At 36.5% G+C, this 18,932-nt stretch overlaps 1 protein-coding gene across 1 annotated transcript in view; it reads left to right on the top strand.

Moving 5' to 3' along the window:
• Positions 1–18,932, top strand: part of LOC131663734 (rhodopsin-like) — a 409,861-nt gene that overhangs the window by 98,381 nt on the left and 292,548 nt on the right. The gene's annotated exons all lie outside the window — the stretch shown is intronic.

Here is an 18,932-nt window from a genome sequence, read left to right as displayed (position 1 = left end):
ACATACGTATTTAGGATGGTACTTTACTGGTTTGCGATAAATATGACTCTTGAATTACATTTAGTATGTTATTCTAATGTCCGTCTTTGTCTCTATGTAATAAATTGTTATAAGAATGTAACATTCGTCTAATGTTTTCAGTAAGATAAATTAAAAATTGTAAGTTGTCATTTCATATACATGTTTGTTTATTAAGGGAGCCAGCCAATTTTTTGGGTAGAAAAAATTGATTTTTTTTTATTTCCTTTTTTAATGGAAATTCTCGGAAACAGATACCGTTTTTAGATTTAAACAATATTCTTCCATTAAAAAGTTGTCAAAAAAGATTTTTTCGCTATTTTTCATAAACTTAGGAATTACAATTTTTCGACACGCAACTATATTTATGACTATTCTATACTACAATGTTCATTAATACCAATTTAAATCGTCATGTTTACATGCTCAGTTCATAAGCTATACATCGCGTTTAATAATAATTTGTATTATGACACTGAAAATGGTCTTTTTTTTTGAAAAAATGATATTTGTAATACTTCACCGTTGGTAAATGCTGATTACCGTATTTTCCGGTGTATACGACCCACCGGTGTATAAGACGCACCCCAAAATTTGAAGGCACATTTTGAGAAAAAATGAAAATTTTGATAAAAATTTAGTTTTGAGGAAAAAAATTCGTTTAATTGTAATAAAGCACGTCTTTTTTGTGAATTAAAGTTAATTACGGGATGATAAAAAAATATTGATATCTGTTAGCCGACGATGATTAGATACATTGCCGTTGCATATCTCTTACCACGGGGAGGTCGACAATCAAAAGAGACATTTTATATTTTTTTTGTTTTTTATTGTTTTTTTTATTTTTTTTTCGATTTTTGTTGATTTTTAAAGTTTTTTTTGCATTTTTTAAATATTTTTTGTTGTTTTTTTGTATTTATTTTTCATTTTGTTGTGTTTTATTTAATTTGGTTGTTTTTTTGCTGAAATTTTTATCTTACAGAATCTAACAAATGAGACCGAAATTGATCAAGAACCAGAAGTGCTTTTTTCTTCAAGAAGCCGCCTTGTCTTCTACACCAGACTTTATGTATCCAAATTTTCTTACCACCTTCATCCATCCATCCTTTTAGGTATACGTGCACTATTACACCTGTCGGTATTTTATCCTTAGGCATAGTTTTACGTTTAAAAATGATCATTGGAAGTAGCTTTACATCATCAGCACAGCAAGCAAGAACCACGGTGTAGTGGAATTGTTCATGACCACTTGTCTTTATCGTAATCGTTTTTTGTCCTTTTTTCGAAACACTTTTAGTTGACGAAACATCGAAGTTCATAGGTGTTTCATCCATATTTGCTTTCTGTCCGATTTCAAAACTCATTGCTTGTCTACGGTGAATTATATTCCGGTGAAAAGAGAGAATTTTGTCTTCGTACTATTTTGGCATTTTTTGACAAATTTTTGTTTTCACTCGTATAGCTAAACCATTGCGTTTCATGTAGCGGTGACATCATGAAGGACTTCCTTTAAAATCATTTATTTGACTTTTTAAAGCTACTTTTTGTGTATGTATGCGTATCATTTTCGTTGAAACAGCTAAGCCTTTGGAACGATTATCTTCAATCCATTGTTTAACTTCATCCTCTAATATAAGCCACTTGCTTTTTTACCACATTGCGCATGCTTTGATTTATGCATTTTAATCAAATTACTCTTCTGCGAACGCCAAAGCCTTTTTTCCTTAGTTTTTTCCCTTCGGTGGTGGGCCGAAATGATCTTCGGCAGTTCTATTGCCATGTTCATCAGCAAATTTGATCACATTCAATTTGTAGCCCGCTGTGTACGATTTTCGTTTGTTAGTTTCGCTCATATTGGAATTCAAGTCAGTCTCTTACTTCAAAAAACACTTTCAAAATTATATTGAAATAAACGATGCAACAAAAATACCGTTTTTATAAAAAATCTCGTATTAATTATCTAGTATATTATGCGACATTTTTTGATCCCAAGTGGCATATAGGTAATAGGTATTTTTTATCATCCTCAGACATAAAGTACGTTTACTATATATTATTGAAATAATAAAGAACTTACCTATTAAATAAGTAATCACTCTGTCATTGGCTAGTTTTGAAAGATATTCATAGTTAGTGAGGGTTGTCTAATTGCTACTATTCAGGCGCACGTTTTAGTTAGGTTAGTGGATTTGGGGTGTCTTACATTCGGTGTATAAGAGGCTGGTTTTGGAGTCAGGTTTGACGGTAAAAAGGTGCGTCTTATACACCGGAAAATACGGTATCTGATGAGTATACGTTCTATCAGAAAAGTATCATTTTATACTATCCATGAATAAAATTTGCAATTTTCATTGCAAAGGGATATTTTTAATTTCACACGATTTTGCATATATTAGTGCTCGGTGTATAATAATTTATTTATTTTAATTAGTCGAAAGGTTCATTTTTGAGTTTAACTAGTGAAATGGAGTTGTTTATCAAAGAAAATTGAAACATGGCTGATTAAGATCATAAAATACCAGATTCTCATGGAAGAATATCTGTGTATTCTATATTAGCTATTGCATTGATCAGCTGATCGATTAGTCACGTGATGTTTCGTATAGAAGAAATAAAAATCACTTACTCGCGCGATTTGGTTACATGATGTTCTTATAATAGCTTATTATCACCTATTTATTAAATTTTTTAATTTTTTCCTAATCTTTTCGTTGCTTTCCACTTTCCTTTTCCAATTTTTTTCTTTCATCTTCCAATCCTCTTTGATCTTGCTTCCAGCTCTTTTCGTCTCTTTTTCTCTGATATTTTTAACTTCTCTCTATCTTTTATCAATCTTTTTATTTTTTTTCATTTTATCTATTTTATTTATTTTTCTTTTCCTTTAAAACTTTTTTCCATTTTTAACTTTGTTATGTCTGTGTTTTCTTTTGGTTCTATTTATACCTCTCTATTTATTTCTTATTTCGTTTCCTTTTTTCTTCTGTTTCCTTTTTATACGTGACTTTAAACATTTTTGGAATTTTTTTCTCCCCGATGATTTATTCCCCATTTTCTATCCTGTAAATATATATTTATACGTTTTCAGACACTTTTTATATAACCTGTCTTATATATATGGATACAAGGTCTGTTCAAAAAGTATTGCGAATTATGTATTTTTTTCAAAAAGTATTCATTTATTCGTGAATATCTATTTTGTTCCGTTCAAAGTAATCCATCGGATATAATATACTTGTACGAATGCTTTTTCCAATCCTCATAGCGCTTAAAAATCAATTTTTTATAATCTTGTTCAGCTCCTCTTTCGACGCCGTCTTTATCTCTACAATCGTAGTGTAGTGTCGTCCTTTCATGGGCCTCTTTAATTTTGGAAATAGCAAAAAATCACAGGGGGCAAGATCTGGGGAATAAGATGGCTACGGCACCATTACTGTTTTGTTTTTAGCCAAATATTCGCGCACAAGCAATGAAATGTGAGCAGGGGCGTTATCATGGTGCAAAAGCCAGTTTTTATTCATCCACAAATCCGGACGTTCTGCCGGTTTGCTTCGCGCAAATTGCGCATAACTTGTAGGTAATATTTCTTATTGGCCGTACTACCCTGTAGTAAAAACTCATGATATACCACGCCCCTGCAATCGAAGAAAACTGTGAGCAAAACCTTCACGTTCGACCAACCTTGGCGCGCTTTTTCGGTCTTGGCTCACGCGGCAGCTTCCATTGAGATGATTGAGCTTTCATTTTCACAATCATAACCATAAACCCATGATTTGTCACCAGTTATGACCCTCTGAAACACATTTAGTATTAATTTTAAGTATTATTATTAATACAAGAAACAAAAGTTGTGCATTTTGATCGACGCTAAAAACGGAACTACTCGATAAATCTGGTTGAAACTTCGGCAGCACTCTATTTAACAGTGACGCTTGCTGGTATAACATGGTTAGATTGCTTTAAGCGCCATCTCTTGGATTTTCTAACGACTTATTGATCCACCCTTCTATTCTCACACTCTGCAGGATGACCGGAATTATTAATACTTCTTAGGGATAGGGATACAATGATGAAAACTTAGTATCCCTGAGCAGGTTTTCTGCATCTCGATTGTCTTTATTATTATTATTATTTATTATGTATTAGCTATTGCATTGATCAGCTGATCGATTAGTCACGTTATGTTTCGCATAGAAGAAATAAAAATCACTTTAATTGAAAAAAGTGAGTTCCGAACGGTGATAAAACATTTCTATTTAAAAGGCCTTACACCGAGAGAAATCAAAGATGAGTTAGATACAGTTTATGGTATATCTGCCCCTATGTTTACAACTGTTTACAATTGGGTAAATAAATTTAAACGTGACCGTACATCGATTGCATATGAACATTGTTCAGGCCGTCCTGTAAATGTGAGCACTCCGGAAATGATCAATAAAATCTACGACATGGTGTTGAGTGACCGAAGAATAAAATTACCCGAAATAGTTGAGGCCACAGTGGTTTCAAAAGGTACAGTCATTTCGATTTTACATATGAAATTGGACATGACAAAAATTTTGACAAGATGGGTGTCACGCTTGCTCTCAGTCGAAAACAGATGCAGTCGTGTGGTAGCTGCTGAGGCCTTCTTGGCACGCATCCGCCGTAATCCGGATGACTTTCTGCATCGATTCATAACTAGACGAAACGTGGATACACCACTACACTCCTGAGATGAAGGAACAGTTGAAACAGTAGATTATGAAAGGTCAATCAGTTCCAAAGAAGGCGAAGACAGTGAAATCGGTCGGCAAGGTTATGGCCACTGTTTTTTGGGATGGAATTATTTTCGTCGACTATTTTGAAAAAGGACAAACAATCACCTATGAAGATAATGGATACTGAACGTATTTATTACAGTGACAGTAATCACTTACAATTACAGAGCCTCCAGTTAACTAGGACGACTCTCGACTATCAGCAGGCACTGAAATATTTAGAAGAGGAGATGGTCTTTGGCCACTTCAACAGTAATTTCTAGTTTAAAGAAAACTTCGATAGAATCAACTTCGACAGACATGCAGCATACCTCTGTTGGATCTGTGACAAAAATACCGCACTTTCGAAGCAATGTTTCGACACCGATCCTCGCATCTGATACGTCGCTTCGAAACCGACCTACCCTGAGCACGATGAATCGGCGAGAAAAAACTGTACCAATTCTACTGGAATTTGTAAGTGTCTCGACTGGATATGCTTAATTAAGTTAATTATATTAGTATTTTGTAACATGTATATAGAAGATTGATATACGTAACAACTACTTAATAAATTAATTAATCCTGTAATTTTTTTCTTTACTTGTTATAACCTAACTACTTAATAACAAATAATATTCTTTTTTGATAACTAAAGATCCTCACCGTATAGTCAAATTTTATAAAAATAAAACATTAAAAATAAATAAATAACACTTTATTTACCTTATAAAAATAAATAACGTGTTTAATAGTAATATATACATAACATACATTTCTGTTTACTCGCTAATTCACATATGTACTCCTTTTTGATTCCGTTTTTCTGACGCTGAAATTCGTCACTTCAAAAAAAGAAACCGACAGATACCCTATGCTAGTAGCATTCGGAGAACACTGGTTACATAGCCTACTATAGCTAAGAACTCCCGGGTCAGAGCATGTCACATCGATACGTGACGCATCTCCCACTCATGGTATTACAGTATTAGGCTATAAAAACTCCCGAAAACCTACTATCCCTGTTATCCATCTATTATTCCTGTTATCAACACAATAGAGCACTATTATATCTTCGCTTTCGATAATGATGATGATGTGCGTACATGCGTGCGTGCGTGCGTGTGTGTGTATGTATGTGTGTTTGCTTAATTAAAGAATATTATTGAAGTCCAATATAGTTTATCATTTTATTTAAACCTTAGTCTCTCGAAACTATAAACTAGTACCAGTTTCTTGTGGGAATAATCAACTATGCTTTAGTCGTTATTACTCCGAAAAATTATCACGGTAAGCATTCATACATTTAAAATAATTATAGTTTATACATGTATTGAGTTATCGCTTACTTTGTTTCTTTGCCTCAATTAATTTTTTATCCTTTTACTACTCACGTTCCTTACAGTTTAGTCCTAGCAAATAATTACCTATATAAAACCAATTAAGCTCGAAATACGCGTCTAACCATCTCTTGGCTTATATGACATAAAAAGTAATTTATTTTTTAGAAATATCAAGTGCAACAGAAATATTCCCGGTCATATATACAGATCTGGAAACCTCTATGATGAGGGATGATACCACGCAGTAAATCAAGCTGCTTTAAGGGAGTATGGTGGGAGATAGAACCAAAAATGAGAATCGTTTGAAACTTTAACTATATCTTTGCTAAAATGCTTTAAAGCTATGGTTCAAATTTCGTGATCGTTCAGAGTTTCAAAGCCGATAAATTAATTATTGAAATTAACATGTGATCTTATGGGGAATTGTACTTTTTATCGTTTATTAAATCTTTTAAAAATGAAAAAATTCCGAAAAAATTCTGAGTTGTGTAAAAAATGATTCTACATCCATATCCGTTTTCAAAATTATCAATCAGAACCTGGTTTGATCGTAATTAAATAATTTCTACCGCAAAATGATGAGTGACGTCAGTGAATAGGAGATACGGCAACGTCGTATCTAACCTGCGCTCCCCGAATCAAATGTGTGTGCTTGAGTGACGCATATGCTTTAAAATATACAACTGTTTGGCTTGATTACAATTACTTAGAAAAAGACTATTAATAAAAAAAACAGTAACAAATTGAATAAAATCTGTATTTATTGCAACAATTCTTATAAAAAAAAATTAGAAACAGTAATTAAAAAATATTTTCCGAAGGTTGTTTTTCTGCACTTTTTTTATATTTTTTCCAATATTGACTTGTTTGCATCGTTGGTCATAAACTTTCTTTGAGACCCTTTTACCTTTCCAAAACCATTTGTTTGAATTATTAGCATCATTTGCACTAATTTTTTCTGGCTTCAACAATAACACACTATCTTAGGGCAACATATGAGAGCCAGCATATGTGCGACGTTGCCAAACTTACGCTTGCTACTATGTGAGTCAGTGAAAAGTCAAGGCGTTCTCTCAACTAACTAGTTACGTACCCACCGTACTCCCTTAATTGACATTACTGGAAAATACGAGTAACTATAACTGCGAGTAACTAAACTCTCAATATGCATGTGCTACATAAAGAGGGAGAAGGAACATTTCTCTCTCTTTTTATCTGCGTTGTTCTTTCACAGTTTGGTTTCATTGCTAACTTAATGCTATAAACTTGATATTTATATAGTTCTAGGGAAAAGAATCGGAATAAAAACTTTTAATAAGCACAAGCATCTATTAATATTTTTGTTGAATTGATTGAAACTATGTAAAATAAGTTACAATCCTGTCGAATTTATAAATTACGTTCACTACATAAATAAATATTATTGTAACTCTTAGCAATAATTTTAAATCATTGTGTTCACTGTTATCTGTTTATATAAACTGTTAATTAAATGGCAAAAGAGATGAGTAAAGACTTTGAAATTTCACAAGCTTTTATGTATATTGCAAGTGATAACAAGTTATATTTCATCAATGCTGACGAAATACGTATATGGTTTATTAAAACCCAATCACAAAAATGATTTTGATCGAAACTCATGTTGTTACAAATTATTGCCAAATAAAGTTCCAGATGTCTATTAGAAAAGAGTCCGCTTAAGTTCACATTAAGAAAAAAAGCTGAGTGAAATAAATGTGAATGTGATGTAATGAATAAATACGAAATTAATAGAAACATTAATGAAATTTGGAATTTGATATAAAAGACTAACAAATGCAAGTAATGGTAACCTTACATTATTTATCGAACCTCATTGTCAAAACAAAGATTGAGGGTTAGTGTATTGCATTTACTTGCATCGATATGTTCTCATGGTGCTGTGGAAATTATGTGAACCGGTACAGTATAGTGTTGTTGCGTCATTGAATGTGAGACGCATAGGTGAAAATTACGAATTCTTCTGGATTAACTTGTTTTCTCCAATTGCTCCTTGCTGCTAGATGGTTGCGATTGATCAACTCGGTTAGCACATCTTTTTTTCCGGGTCAGGGGACGAGCGGATAACAACGTGCAGGTAGCTATCTTTTTGAAAGTGGAAGTATTGTGAACTCCAAGCACCTTAATTGTAAATTTTATTCGAGGCTAAAATAAATTAGGTCAGCATGCAGAGGAAAATGGTTCAGCGAGGCAACAGTAAAACGATGAACTCAGTTTCACAATTCTACTTCTTTATTTACAAAAATTATCTGCAATCGAGTCAGTCAAAAAATGGCAGTTAATTAGCGCGATTTGGTCTAGATTATCCTATCCACGGCAGCAATGGATTCACGTGTCTCGGTGGATTGAATAACGCGACGAATATCACGCGCGGCAACAATTAATTTTTACGACAGCGACCGGCACTTTACCTACTTCACTTACTTCAAACTTGCTGAGTTTCCCTCACACAAATTATTATGGTATTGTCCTGTAGCTAGGGCGACAATCAGTGGACAAATGGAATAGCGACAACTTTCCCTGAAAAATTTTCCTCTCCTTTTTCCAGGAATATATGGACCGACATATAAATTCGGATATTGGTTTAAAAAGTAAGGTGACTTTGTATTTTTAAGAAAAAATATTTATTTATTTATCAATATTTATGTTGTCCCCTTCAAAGTAATCCCCCTCAGATACAATACACTTATGCCAACGGTTTTTCCAATCCTCAAAGCACTTCTCATAAGCACTTTTCGGTATAGCCTTGAGCTCTTCCAGCGATGCAGTCTTTATCTCTTCAATCGTTGCAAATCTCCGTCCTTTCATAGGTCTCTTTAGTTTTGGGAACAAGAAAAAGTCACATGGGGTCAAATCCGGTGAATATGGTAGCTGAGGCATGATTGTGGTGTTGTTTTTGGCCAAAAAATCTCTCACAAGCAAAGATGAGTGAGCAGGGGTATTATCGTGATGCAAAAGCCATGAATTGTTTTTCCACAATTCTGGGCGTTTTCTTCGTATTGCTTCTCGCAAACGGCGCATAACTTCAAGATAATACTGTTTATTGACCGTACGTCCATATGGTAAAAACTCCTGATGCACCACGCCATGGTAATCGAAGAAAACAGTGAGCAAATCTTTGACATTTGATCGAACTTGGCGTGCTTTTTTCGGTCTTGGCTCATCTGGGCTCTTCCATTGGGACGATTGGACTTTGGTTTTGATATCATAGCCATATACCCATGATTCGTCACCAGTTATGCCCCTTTTGAGTAAATCTGGGTCGTCGTTGACGTCATTCAACAGTTCTTGAGCGATGCTCATGCGACGGTTCTTTTGGTCAAAATTTAGCAATTTCGGAACAAACTTCGCTGACACACGTTTCATGCCCAAAACGTTAGAAAAAATTTCATGGCACGAGCCAAGCGATAAACCAACATCCTCAGCAACTTCTCTGATAGTGATTCGACGATTTTCCAGAACAATTTTCTTCACTGCTTGAACGTTTTCATCAGTTGTTGACGTGCTTGGGCGTCCAGAGCGAGGCTCGTCATTGGCATCTTCCCGACCATCTTGGAAGAGTTTGTACCACTTGTAAACATTTTTTTTACTCAGAACAGTTTCACCATATGCCACCGTCAACATTTCAAGTGTTTCGGAGCACTTTATTTTATTTTTTACACAAAATTTGATGCAAATTCTTTGATCCATATTTTTCGATAGCAAGAAATCGCCGAGCACGCAAAACACTTATAACCTTTACGCCTCTCACAACCAAACAAAAAATGCTATACACTTGAAACTTGGTACAGATGTTCGGGAAGAGTGTACCAACATAACAAAACAAAAAAATCGATAATCGAAAGTACGTTGCCCGTAAAATTTGAAAAGTCACCTTACTTTTTGAACACACCTCGTATATAAGTTCACATGCACGTATAAATAATTCATAAAGTGTCGGTCAATTATGTGCGTGCCTAAGTCGTTCGCTGTGTTCTTCTAGTCGCTCTCTTTCTCTCTCTAGTTCGCACTCACTGTCTCTCTCTCTCTCTCTCTCCAGTCTATCTACTCGTTACGGCTTATCAAAATAACCGGCGCCACTCGTCCATATGCACTTCTTTATTTTCCTCTCTCGTCAGCTGCTCTCGTTCACCGGCCGTGATACCACGTGGCCATGTTTATAATGCCGTTTTCTTTGGCGTCGGTTGGCCGAATTGCATGAAATAAGGTGTTTAATTAACATTACAAAACGCCATTAATTATCCGTCGAGTCACTTGGCGAGAATGAACGGTGGTCAGTATCATTAGTGATGTGTTTCATCACCACATACATACATATATATATATATACTACGCAACAAAGCTATCGCTATATATTCATATTTTTAAATTACACATACTTCATCGTAAAGTGCACTTCTTAACAAAAAATTTATTAAAATGATCCTTAAAAAAATCGATTTTCTATCATTTTTTTGGATGGATTTATGCCAGTTTTAAGATAATCCTGTGTTTTTCTTAAATAATGCCAACAATAGCATTACTCGATGCGTACCGCGTGGAAGTTGGTCAGAGTTACGCATCATTTTGGCCCTGAAATGGGCAAATTGTGAGGAACATTTCGTAAATTAAGCACCCCGCGGCTCATCATTTCCGCAGTATTTTCTCACTTCAAGCTCTATGTGCCTCAAGCTTTTAATACCGAGTATTGCCACCTCAACTCAAACGTTCTCGCATATTAATGCATGCTCCGATAGAATCTTAGGAAAAATTTGATTTAGAATTCTCTCAAGCTCTTGGAGATTACCAGGAGGCCTCTAATTTAATTAATCATATCCCATATATACTCCATAATTTCGAAAAATTATTTTCTTCCAAGTCTGAGTTCTCCTTGTAGTATGGGGGTGTGCATTATCATATATCAAGATGAATTGGAATTTCATAAGGATGCGTAACTTCGTTTGTGTAACGATCCGCTGTTGGTCTTGAGGTTGAGAGGATCACTCGATCTGATCAATGATTCATTAATATTTTATCCCATACCCTAATGGATCCTCCACCAAACACTCAAGTTAAATCAACGTGATTTGCTTCAAAATGCTCTCGTCTATGTCGCTAAATTCGAATTATAGCATCATTTCCCTTAAGATAAAATCGAGATTCGTCTGTGATAATTACATTTCTTCACTGTTTAACTGTCCAATTTCGATAATTACAGGAGTAGCATAGACAAGCCACGTCGGTGAATCGCTCTTAACATAGGTACTCTAGCATGAATTCGTGATCTTAAACCTCTTACGAATGAGCGTACCAAATTTTCTTATTTCTCACGGAAAAGCTCCTATCTCGGAACGAATTTTTCGGAAAAATGCAAATCTCTAAAAAGTCAATTTTTACGGGGTTTTTCGTGGATCCGCATACCAACTTTTCCTATGTCTCGTGAGAAACCCGGAAAAAGAAGAGGAGTTATCCGTCACCGAGGTAGCAATACATGGTATTAAATGCCTAAGGCATATAGGGTTTAGAGTCAGAAATTATTACAGAAGTGACTAGTTGCAGGGTTCCTAATTTAAAAAATGGTTGACATTATCGGCTCTTTTCATGGCCAAAATGATGCGTAAATCCGACACACAACCTCCTCGCGGTACGCATTGGATAATGCTAATATTGACGGTATTTATGAAAAAATTCAGGATTATCTGAAAAATTGCATATTTCTATAAAAAATGATAGCTCAATTTTGGAGGCGCAAAATAGGAAAGAAATCAAAATTTTTATGATAAAAACTTAAAGAGAAAAAAATTTGTAATCGATCAGACCTTATTTTGACATAAATTGATGCTCGTAAATCTCGCTTCAAAATTGTTGTAATTGGCTAAAAAAATTTAACATGGTGAATTTAATATAGCCAAATTTTTGAAAACCAACCAATTTATATCAATTTTAGTATACTGAGATTTTTGGGGATATTGAACACAAATATTAAGTCAGATTTGTTAAATTTAAATTGGCGGATCTAACATGGTGGACAATTTTTTCAAATAAACGAATTTACACTAAATGTAGTATGCAGAGGTTTTCGGTATTACTGAATAATAAATCTAATTCCAAACTGCAAAACTGTTTCAGGTTATTAATTTTAGATCGACAATACATATTGCAATGTCAAATCATAATTTTTTTTGCAGTGGACTGCCATTTAATTACACCGGCGCAAAAAATGGTCTGTATTGTTACGTCTCGTGCATCAACTACGAATAGCTAATGAATGAGACGTTCCAATATGTTGACTAGTGGTTGGATATGTCTCACTTATAATAAATATATGTGGAAATGTATGTCTGATAATTGTACTACCTTGATAATCGTAGCTTTTAATTGTTGATAAAATGTAGCAGGCTCTAACTGCTTGTTGAATTGAATAGGATAGGTTGTTGAATAATACTTGCACGATATTACTTTGTAACAGTCGCGAGTTTATTAAGTAAAATGATCACCAATTGTCGGACCGGTGTGTACGGAGTTGAGTCTTATAGGTACTTATTGACTGACTGACGGACTACTGATCAACTGCTGAGAGTAATTTGTTCATTGCTTTTTATATCTTTTATAGCTCTTTTCAGGTCAGTATTGCGATATTGTGTGACATTTTGTTTTCGCTGATTATAAATTCTTGCGTTTTGGTGACTTAGTTTCGGAGTGTGTTTCGACAGCTTTTTGCTGTCGTGTGAATAGCTTAGCAGTTTTGAATGTGCATATGTTACAAAAAGGATGTGTCGTAAGGCTTAATTTCGGAGAGTCATTTACCTCGCGTTTGGTTAGCTTTTTGCTGACGTGCGAATAGCTTAGTAGCTTTGAATTTCACAAATGTGCATTTTATAAAAAGGATGCGTCGTAAGACGTAACAGTATATTTAAGGAGGTCCATATACCTCCTCTATGTGTTTTGACTCGCTGAATCAGAATCTGCTGTCAAAATTAACTGTACACTCCAAAATTTTTCTGCAAAATCGAACAATAGCTCAAAATAGTGAATAAATGCGGAAAAATGACACTATAAATGACAGTACGCTGAATAGTTTTTTTACCTTAAGCAAGCATTTTTTTTTCGTATTTTGAGCCTCTAAATTTGAATATGGTTTCCATCTTCTCTATCACTGTTTCAAATTAGGCAAGTCAAAAATCTGTATAACGAAATGGAAAATTACGAAAAAATGAATAAAATTTCATAGTAGGACAAGCATACCGTAGAGATTTTTTTATCTAGAGCATGCTTGACTCTGACGTATTTTGAATCGCTGAGCATATATACTGTGACATCGAAGTCACTCTCAGGTATGCTTGGAGTAAGCGTAGACTCAGGGTTGCTCTGATTTGGCTTGTGCGTAACACTTTAGCCGGGACGAGCAATATCGTTGCTACAGAAACTTCTAATTATGGGGATAATAATAACCAAATGTTATTATGAGCGCACCAGACTTCTAGCTTAATGTACTCTTAAGGGGGCTTGAATGGAAATCCACCAGTCTCAGGTTTAATGGATCTCCGAAAAGTGATAACTATTACAGAAGGAAAGGATAGCCAAATAAATTTTGTAACTTACTCTTTTTTATTTATTTCGAAGTAAGGGAAGATTTCTTTCTTAAAAGTCACTCTTGCTCTCTCTATCTTGCTCTCGCTCTTTCTAAATCCGGCTAGTTTTCTTCGGGCTGACGATGTTTCTTAAAGTAGTTTTGGCTCCTTGAACTTGAATTCGACTTTATTAAATTTCACTGGACTTCTCAAATAACTTGAACTTGAATCTGAGTTTACTAATTTCCACTGAACTGCTTAAAATAATCTGACTTTATTAATTTTCACTAGACTGCTTAAAATAATCTAACTTTATTAATTTGCACTAGACTGCTTAAAATAATCTGACTATATTAATTTTCACTAGACTGCCTATCGCGGCCTTGTGCAGGGCTTTTTATAACCTGGGGGCGGTTGGGTGGAAATCCCCTTCTTCAGGCCCATGGAGTGACAAACTCAAAGTTTTCCGTATTAACCGAAGGATTTTCTTAGTCGAACCGGAATACATAATTGGTCGAAGGGCGTGAGTTTTCAGAGAGAGAGAGGGCGGTTCTTTTCTAAACTTGGGCCCTTTTCTCCAGAGACGGCTCTTAGAGTTTCATTTTTGAGAGCAAGAGTGACGCTATTATTTTTAATTAATTAACGCAAACGAAAGTTAATCAGAGTACATACGATAATTGTAATTTTACATTATCACTTAATACTACGGAATCGATTACAAGTTGAAATAATACTAAAAATGTAAAAATTCTATGATTAATTATTATAAACGAATTTATAATATTTGTCTGAACTTAGTGTTACGTTATTAGTTACTATAGACTATTGTTGCTTATGATTCTATTATTTAACTTAAATTGTATGTTTTGATGTTTGAAAATGGTGAGTCGATTAAAGAATCAGGAGAGCCATAAATAATTATTTATAATAGAAGGTGAAAGGTTAATTTTTATAATTTCAATATTTCTGTTTCATTCTCTTTGAATGGTAAAAAAATTTTTTTGTCTTCTTAAAAGAGAAGAATTCGGTGGGAAAAATTAGAACGGGAAACAGATTGCAGTTTTATGGCCCTTTTCTCTCATCGGCATTTCAGCGCTCACGTGTTCGGAGGCTGCATGCACTTCATATGTAAGCGTGAAGGTATGAAGGGCAGATAGCGTATTGAAAAAAATGAAAGCACGCTTGTATAAATTTAGACTATAGATTCTATTGCTTGGAGACTATCAAGAAGAATTTCCCTGCCACACTCGGCTCGGTTCCCACAGCTAGTGTATGCGTTGTTTCACACTTTTCCGTTTTGAGGGTGGATAGCGTAATCAAGACATTTCCACCCCTCTCTCTGGGCGCCAATAAGTTGGCATAGCCCACTGTCTTTCACCCCTTCGCTTTCAAATACATTGGGGATCCGGAAGTCAAGTTTGCTACGACATCCCTGACGCACTCAGCGAGTCGGAACCTTTTTGGTCTAAGGCGGTGACCTCCTCGGAAGGAGTACCGATCTTTTCACGGTTCGACGCTCAAGGAGAGCGGAACTAAAGGCTCGGTTTGGGCGCGACGGGACTCTAGTTGCCCCAACGTCTACTGCGTCGGAAGCACGCAGCATAAAAATCTTACGAGATTTGCTTGATCTGGTACCACTACCCCGCAGAGGCCAACCCAAGTTGGGATGTCAGAAGGAAGACTCAGCCAGGACAGCCAGAGGAAGATTCCTAAGACGATCAACCAACTAAGTCTCCCCTCCTGGGCTCACGTTCGAAAAACATCCCACCCTGCGTACCTGTATTAAGGGATTTCTTCCACGACTCACAGGTCCATTGCTTCGACGTACCAAGGTACGTCTTCCCATTGCGTTTCGGTCATCCTCGCTCACGCTGGTGGGTATCCGTCATTCGAAAGGTTGTTACCCCGTTTTGTCCCAAAGTCAGATCTCGCTTTCTAAAGAATGGTTTTTATGACTTGGCTGATACTGATATTTGCTCTTTCGATTTAGTTTTTGACTGTTATGTCAGGGCAGGGTCTCGTCTAGCCGACAAGGCGACTCCCCAGGCAGTTTTCAGTATTCTTGCCTGTCATGCCACGCATTTGGTTCAAAACTCCGTCTTTGGGTTAAATGGGGTTCATCGCGTTCAAGTATTCGAACTTCAGAATTTAGTTCTGAAGTTGATGTTCAAAAATTATCGTTCAAAAATTTCAAGCTTTATAAGCTTGTCTGGGTTCAAAAATTAGATTATTGTGCGAGTTTTTGTCCTTTGGTTAGGGACCTTGTAAGAGGCGGCATCTTTCTACCGTAGTTTATAACTACGTTTCTGCGCTTTCTCTTCTTTATGGGTGCTCCTTCCCTGGACTCTATAACTTTTCTAGCAAAGTCTCCAAAGGCTTTGTAGATTTTCCTGCTGGATACTAGGGCTGTTTCTGGGCAAGGCCATATGTGGCCTTCTTCTTCAACAGCCTCTATTAATGGTTTTCTTAATTCCCTTAATTCTTCGCAATTAAAGAGAATATGGCTTTCGCTTTCTATTTCTCCACAGCTACACAGTTGGTCTTCGCATAATCCTCTTTTATGGAGGTATGACTTAAAAGCACCATGTCCAGTCATGAACTGTACTGTGTAGTGATTGGGGTTTAGCCACCTCTTCTTTAATCTATCTTTGATTACTGGGAAATAGCAGTACGTTCTCCTGCCATTTGTGGTTGACTGCCATCTCTCTTGCCATACCCTTTCGATTTCATTGTTGATGAGTTATATGGCTTTCGAGATTTTTAGTCTGCCCGATCGAAGTTCCTCCGATTTAATTCGGATGCCGTGCATTTTAATCGATTTCCCTTTCCTGACGCAGTACTTTGCAAATCTCGCGTCAAGCTCTAGAGCTATCGGTCGGGAGGTTGCAAGCACGTGCGCCGCTTCATGAGAGATCGATCTGTAGGCTTTGAGTGTTTTGTAAAGAACCGATCGTTGTAATCTTTCTAAAGCAGATTGCTGTTTGATGTTCGTCCTTTGTCACCAGCCCGCAGCGGCATATGTAACTTTCGATAGTAGGAAGCCATTATATATCTCTTTCATAGAATTGAATTACTATTTAATACTTATAAATACTTTTGCTATTTTACTTAGCTCGAAGTAGGTGCTATTGCAGTCTTGAATCACGTTTCGAATATGTTCTTCTAATCGGAAGCCTTTCGAGATTGTGCTTCCTAGGTACTTGACTGTTTTGTGCGTTCTAATGTTGTCTTTCCCAATTTTGACTGTAGGGTTCCTACTCTCGCTTAGTTGGCCTTTTAGCCATATTAGTGCTGACTTTTGTACTGCCAAGTTCATTTTGTCAGACTTGCACCAGTCCGTCATTATATTAATGATTTCTTGGGCTTGTCTTTCAAAGTCAATGCGTGTCTTTGCTTTAATGATGGGAAGCACATCGTCTGCGTAGGCTAGTACTTCGTATCCTGCGTCCCTGATTGCCCGGAGTGGTTTGTCAAAGATGACGTTCCAGCCTACCGGTCCGAAAACTGAACCCTGAGGGCACCCCTTCGTCACTGTTTTCAATGTTTCTTCGAAGTGGGCATATATGCCTACTTCTCGATCACTGAAGTAACTCTGGAGGAGCTTATAGATGTTTCTCGGGCAGTTTCTTTCTTTCAATTGGGAGAGCAGGCTTGGCCACCATAAGGCATCGAATGCTCCTGAGACGTCCAGTGGAATAGCGGCTACGTACTTGATCGACGGATCAGATTCTGCCTCTTCTACTATTTCATATAGTCTTCTGATGGCGTCCTCTGTGGATCTGTTTGCCTTAAAGCCAAATTGATCCTCCGAAGACCAGTCCGAGCTGTTTAGAATGTTGGAAATTCTTTGAATCACAAGCCTCTCGAGTGTCTTCCCGGCTATGGGGAGTAGACATACGGGTCTATATGATTTAATCTCGTTCTCAGGTTTTTCAGCCCCTTTGAGCAACGTGATTAGCATTCCACTTTTCCATCTTCTGGGGAACACTCCGCATTTTAGGCAGGCGTTAAAAAGTCGTGTCAGTTCCTGATGTAATGATTTTGCGTTGACAAGCATTTCCGACTCTATTCTATCTTTGCCTGGTGATTTCCCTGCCTTTTTCGCTTTAAGGGCCATTTCAACTTCCCTTATTAGGAAAGGCTTTGCGTCGCCGGTTACTGGAACCTCCCGCATATCTCTGCGAATCTTTGCGTGTATATCATTTTCGCAGCTTGGGTCGCCATCAGGCATTAATTCTTCTAGTAGAGTCATGCTTGTTTCTTTCCAATCTTTTGTAACAGAACCATTACGGTTAACCGTCACATTGCTTTTGAGATTCTGACTTTGTTCGATGCTCGTTTGTATGGATACGCCCAAGCATTCTTTTCGTTTTCAATAGTGCAGAAGTCTTTCCAGCTGTTACATTTGGCTTTTTTAATAGCCGTTAGATATTCAGATTTCATTTGACTCAATTTGTCAAGTGATCTCTGGAGGGCTTTCCTTTGTTTTCTATTCGATCCTTCCTTGTCTTTCAGAGAGACGATTTTGCGTTCTTTTTGTATCGCTCGCTTCTTACTTCGCAAGTCAGGGTTCCACCAGGGTAGAGAGCGCGTTCTTCTCTTTTTTAGTGGAGCAGAGTTCTTTGCTGCCCTTACTAAGACCTCTTCAAGTTTTGAAACATATGTTTCAATGTCTTCAGAGGTTCTTAAAGGGAGTTTAGCTAGGTTCTCTTTCTCGAATTTACAAAGTTTGCCAAATTTCTCCCAATCAGCTTTTCTCATGTTAAACCTTGGTTCTAGTGTTTCTTCGGTTCGTATGAGTCTGGCTGGTTATGAGGCAAAATCCAGTTCGATCACTATGGGCCTGTGGTCACTGGTGGTCCATTCTTTCACCGCCCAGCTAGCCAAAAAGTTTGACAGATTTGATGTATGTAAAGTTACATCGATATCCGTCTCGCCCCTTGTGCTACGGCACGTTGGAAGTTGGCCCCTCCTGTTGGCCACTATTAGCCCGTATTGGTCTATGAATTCTTCAATGACTGTTCCATTCTTGTCCTGTGTATTAGACCAGATCTTTGACTTGGCATTTGCGTCCATTCCAACTAAGACTCTTTTGCCTTTCAATTGCTTGAGAGTCTTAGCTAGTTTGTCAAGATAGGTCTTCCTGCTGTGGCTGAACTGGCAGTAGATGCTTATGAAATAAATTTCACCAAAGGCTCCGACTACTTGTGCACAAACACAGTAGGAGTCACACAGATTAGAAATCT

The sequence above is a fragment of the Phymastichus coffea genome, unplaced genomic scaffold, assembly GCF_024137745.1.
Source record: "Phymastichus coffea isolate CEN01 unplaced genomic scaffold, Cenicafe_Pcof_1.1 PCOF00002, whole genome shotgun sequence".
Taxonomy (NCBI): domain Eukaryota; kingdom Metazoa; phylum Arthropoda; class Insecta; order Hymenoptera; family Eulophidae; genus Phymastichus; species Phymastichus coffea.
Note: the sequence above shows the minus strand (reverse complement) of the source record. Positions and strands in the feature narration are given on the sequence as shown.